Genomic DNA, 5,657 nt, shown 5'->3' with positions numbered 1-5,657 from the left:
AGTCCTGCAACGACTGCTGATAGCACAGATAAACAGATCTTTAAAAGCGTGGGTTGTGACTCTGTGATTGGCCCTTGCAATTTGTGTATGATTCTGATTGGTTAAGCAGGAAGGTGAACACCTCCACCAGCTGATTCCATTTAAGAAGAGAGCATTGATTAGGTCTGCCTGAAAGAATTTACGCTGAGCTGTATTTAAGTCAGGAGAGACTAGTTGCACATATGCAACAATTATATACAGCAAAAAAAAATACATTTATTAGAATAACAGATGAATTGATTTAGGAGCGCACGGATTAAAAGTTAGGTCTTCCTGAAAGAATTTAGTTTGATTCATCCAGTAGGGGTCTATGCAAGATCTTCACTCTTATCTGTCTCACAGCAGAACATTACAGTGAACGTGTGTTTTACAAAACTGAATAAATGGATCACCAAATCCAAAGTTACACAGCGCACAGGACATTGCTTTATCATAGCCCTTAGTTACAGTAGATATAGTCAATACAGATATGAAAAACGTCACATTATTGTTACCATGTGTGCAAGTATGAATGCTGTGTGAGGATGCACGCGTGTATGTTTTTGTGTGTGTGTTTATGTGTGTAGTTGGCTGTGTGTGATTATTTGGCCTGCTGCATTACTCTTCTGCAAAGATAAGCTACTGTATGACAGCTGCAGTAATGATTGTGTAAACCCGGCTTGTCGGCTGGTATTTGAAACATGTTGGGTGGGCTCATCGGAGTTTCCTGGTGCTGTTGTATCGACAACCTTAGTGCATTAAAAACATCAATCTCTCTCTCCCTCTCGTTCGCTCGCTTAGTAAACCACTGCGGAGGCGGGAGCGTATCTGCATGCATGCGTGTAGGCTACGTGTGTCAAGGGAAACTCTTTTCCCTTACTTTAAAGTACCCTCACTGAAACGTCGAGCGACCAAATAGCACCAGCAAAAAGAAATCTCTGGCACCGCCACTGTGCACAAACCGCCATTTTTAAATAGCCAGGCTATCGGCAGTAGCATCTGCAATGTTTTTATTTACTCAACCCAGATTTTAGAAAACGCAGTACAACTGACAAAGTGCGGACTCTGTTTTGAGAAAAGGACATGCTACCAAAAGTGAGTTGAGTCTAGTAGAGTCAAACCATGCAGTGGAAATTAGGCAATAGAGGGGATTCCAGGATCAAGCAATATGTTGTAGCCGTGGAAAAGTCCTCGGGTGTTTGTATCAATAATGCTGGCGATGAAAAAGAACCCTACACTCTCAGAGTTCCAAGTAGAAAAGAAGAAATCCTTTGTTAATGAAGAACAAACACACCCCAGTTGCAGCGGTGGCCCGCTAATACACCATGCATACACTGAGCTAAATTTGAATATGCAGAGTGTGTGTTCACACTAGTGTTTCCAGGTTGCGTTCATAAAGACAAATGGCAAAATCATAAATCCTCTCCTTCATGCTCTGTTGGTTGGTAATCAACAAAACTGCTGCACATATTTTTATGTTTCTGCCCACAATCATGATCATCAAGATCATGGCTCGTAATGAGTTCCTTTTATCAGGTACACGTTACTTCCTGTGCTGCTGCGTAGACATGTCAATTAAGATTTTGAGATAGAGATGTAATCTAACAAATTTTAACATAAATTCAATTACGCCATTGTTTTGCAAAAGCACTGATTTCCGTCATCCACACGAAAACACAGGACCCCCTTTTTTAAACGTTCTGCTCTCGAGAGTTTTTGAAAAGTCTTTATTTGCGTGATATCCACCAGCGTAGTGTGGACGGAAAAGCCAAAATGAAAGAAAAAGATACATTTAAAAAAATTCGGTGACAAAATGTACGCTAACATCAGTCTTCCTCTCTCGACTTGGCCCTCTTCTGGCCCACAACAAAGGATGTGATGTCACAGTTGGGATTTAGGTAATACAAAAATATTGAGCAGAGGAATCCCAAACTCTCAACAGTCTGTGAGACAGGTGGTGCAGCTTATCACCTGGTGGAGTAATATTGTACTAAACAGGGTACATGCTAGAAGAATAACTTCTCCATTTCCGAAACACAGTGTGTGAGTGGTTCTATTGGCAGAACACAGTTAAACATCAGTGAACTCTGTAGCTGGCTGGATATTGCACAGATACAGGAAATGTGCATTGGAAGTGAATGAGAGACAGAGTGAATATTCAGCTTAAGTGTCAATGTACTCATCTTCATCTTCTGTGACCGTAAAACAGCAATGTTCAACGTAAGGGGATCACTGAGGTTAAAACTGCTAATTAAAAAGGCAAAAGTCCTCTTGTTGAACACAAACCGATTTACAATAAAGGAAGACTTCGTCCCAAACGTTTTGTCCATTAGGTGTGTCGATTGGTCCATTGCTCTGTCTGTGAGATTGGAGGCAGCCATGCTGTGCAGTGTTGTGTTTGTTGTTATGGTACAGAGGTGATCCCTCATGTCTCTCTCAGTGAGCAGCTGTCACTCCCTGCACCTCTGCTGTTGTTGTTCTCTTGATGAGGTACTTTCCCTCCCTCACACTTCCTCCCACATGACCCTTTGTTTTATGACCTGTGTGTTGTGTGTGGTGTGTGTGTGTGTGTGTGTGTGTGTGTGTGTGTGTGTGTGTGTGTGTCTGACTGATACATGTGGCACATGTATCTGATGTGGGCCCGCGGATTCTCAGAACATGATTTAAACCGAATGTACCTTCACTACTGATGATGTGCATGCCCACACACACAAAACAGGCACAAAAAATATGGGCATTGATACATTCGTATTACATCTTCCTCTATTGTACAAATGCACATTCATTGGAATCTGAATCACCATCAGATACCAGCAATCACAAGCCAAAACCTCACCGGGCACCGCTGGTTCTCATCTTTTACTCATCCAGTTAGTGACGTGCTGATTGTGTGACGACGTCGTGTCGTGTAATTGTTTTTGCATAACTCCTGCTTCTCTTTTCCACACACACACTCTCCCATCTCGCATCTCCTTTGGCTTCCACTGCCATCATGTCCACTGTACAAGCATGTGGCCGTCCATCAGGGGTAAGATCAAGTTTTTTTTCGGGAAGACAGGAAATGACAGGTACTGCGTTTGTGTGTGTGTGCGGGTGTGTGTGTGTGTGTGTTTAAGGGTGTGAGCATCTGCGTGAGGGTAGATAGAGAGCTGGTTTTAACAACACAAAGATAATTTGCTTAACTCAGCTGAGCTGTGCTGCGGGTGTGCGTGGTGAGAATATGTGAATGCCTGCTCAGAGAGAATGAGTGTGAAAGCATTGCAACAGTTTTTGCTGCATTGTTTTTTTTTGCCATCACTATACATATACATGAAAAGCAGGTGTGTGACCAATCTTCCTGTTTGGGTGTGCATGCGTATACAGGATGGACAGTAGCTACAGCGCTTGTGCGTGAGCTTTCCTACACGAACGTGTGTGTCCATGTATTTGTGCGAACACGCATGCGCTACCGGGAAAATAGTCTAGCCTATTTGGATATATGTGTCAAGTGGAGCTGCATTCAGGCTCTCTGTGTCACCGCTCACTTTCTAACACTGTCTCTTCTTTGAGGAATATTATCCAACATCGACCTTTCCTTCACCTTTAACTTTTTCTCTGCTTTTATTGGACTTTTTATCCCCAAATGGCAGGAACAAAACTCATGGAGGAATTGGGAATCCCCTGCTTAACGGCTTCTTTGATAAACGAAAGGTAGAGAGCTGCACCCAGCAGATGGTACGTGGTGAGTGGATAAGGGCTGAACATGACAGATTACTATTAACTCAGAATAAAGGAGGTTTAAAACATGTATCACAGGGGCATGAATTCTCGATAACACTGTTTGAACGTCATGTATGATATGTAAATCTGTTTACTTTCTGTATTTCCACTTGTGTTCAACACCAGGACAACATGACAACTGTTTGCACTGTTTGTGCAACATAAATCATTTCTTCTTCTTTTTACAATCATCTTTTGGCCATTTCTGCCTTTTCATAGCAAGGGCAGCACTAAAGGGGAGAGAGAAGGTGAAGACATGCAGCAAACCTGCTGCATGTTACAACAGAAATCCTTTCTGAACATTATGTTGACTATAAACAATGTGTTTTCTGTTTAGAAAAGCAACATATTTGTAATTATCAAAGGTTCTAAGGTCAATCGTGTGAGTGTAATAAATACTTTTAATGAAAAAGGAATGAACTGGTTATTATTCTTAAGTGCTTCCACTTAAAATGTGACCTCTAATATGTGCACTACTGCAAAGATGAAGTTGTGGTAAAACACACACACACACACACACACACACACACACACACACACACACACACACTTAGTCTGTATCCATCTGTTTTCTCTGCTTTTTCCCCCCTCGACTCAAACATCCCCAACTTCTTATCTCTCTGCACGGCTGTTCTTCTGCCACCCTAAATCCTGCCCCCCCCTTTCTCACACTCTCCACATCCTCACACACACACACACACACACACACACACACACACACACACATACACACACACTTTTACATATACACACATACACACACACCTCAACCCTTGCTGATGAGCTAAGGCGCCCCTGCTTGGTCACATTACCCCAATGTTGCATCCAGATAACTACATTGTGAAGCCTGTGGTTTTTTGTGTGTCTGTGTCTGTGTGTGTGTGCGTGAGCTCATTTTCAAGGTGTGCATCCTTATTACACTCAAGATGCTGTTAGTCTGAGACATAAATAAAGAGATCTGAATTTCAAACGTTGCTTTTTTTTAACTGCTTCTTTGCAAAAATGCATCCTATTAACATTCTTAGGTGTAGATACTCAAGCTTACATTATCCATCTATGTACTTCAGCAAAAATAATCTTTATGGTAGGGTAAATGTTTTAAAATTGTATGTTTAGAATTGTAGATTAATTGTAAAACTTAAATCTACTAAAAATTCGAAAAGCAAAAGCTGTACTTCAGCTGCATTTTTTATTTTCTAGAATCCTTTTTATATATAAATGTGTTACCCTGTCACACAACAGGAAAGTGTATATTTTAGGATGTATTATCTGTACAGTATTATGAAGATAATGTATTATATAGTGGTCTACAGTTTGTGCATTGGAGTTCAGTCATCCGTTATCTGTTATATGTCAATTAGCCAATATTAAATGCAGCTGATTAACGAGTGACAGGGGACGTCACATTCACTTATGTTACCAGTAAATTCATAATTAATAGGAAATTACCAAAAAGCAAGCAGACAAGCAATGTACTGTCTGTTTTCCAGTCTTCTCTTCATCAAAGCGGAAATGTGAAAGCTTTTGAGTGTGAGAAAAAGAATAATTTCCAAACACATTGTACACTTTGCTGGTTTATCGGTCTTAGTGCTGACAATGCAAATGTGCCTTAAAAGCCCTGTGACACACACACACACACACACACACACACACACACATCCATCAACTTCTCTTTTGTCATAGTGCTGGTAATTAAACACTTAACATATTGTGTAATCTGTGTTTTCTTGGTTATTAGTGGATTGAATTTTTTTCTTGTCTACTGCGTCCTGGAAACTATCTTTTAATAATGATAATAGCATAAAATGAATATGCAAAAAAGAAAACCCTGCTAGATAGATAGATAGATTGATATATGGATAGATAGATAGATAGATAGA

General features: G+C 40.7%; 1 long non-coding RNA gene across 1 annotated transcript; it reads left to right on the top strand.

Moving 5' to 3' along the window:
• The first annotated feature begins 2,190 nt into the window (after positions 1-2,190).
• LOC116706679 (uncharacterized) lies at positions 2,191-4,189 on the top strand. Its single transcript, XR_004336297.1, has 2 exons — positions 2,191-3,046; positions 3,648-4,189. It is a non-coding gene; the product is annotated as an uncharacterized LOC116706679 (long non-coding RNA).
• The last annotated feature ends 1,468 nt before the right edge of the window (positions 4,190-5,657 follow it).

The sequence above is a fragment of the Etheostoma spectabile genome, chromosome 18, assembly GCF_008692095.1.
Source record: "Etheostoma spectabile isolate EspeVRDwgs_2016 chromosome 18, UIUC_Espe_1.0, whole genome shotgun sequence".
NCBI classification, from domain to species: domain Eukaryota; kingdom Metazoa; phylum Chordata; class Actinopteri; order Perciformes; family Percidae; genus Etheostoma; species Etheostoma spectabile.
Note: the sequence above shows the minus strand (reverse complement) of the source record. Positions and strands in the feature narration are given on the sequence as shown.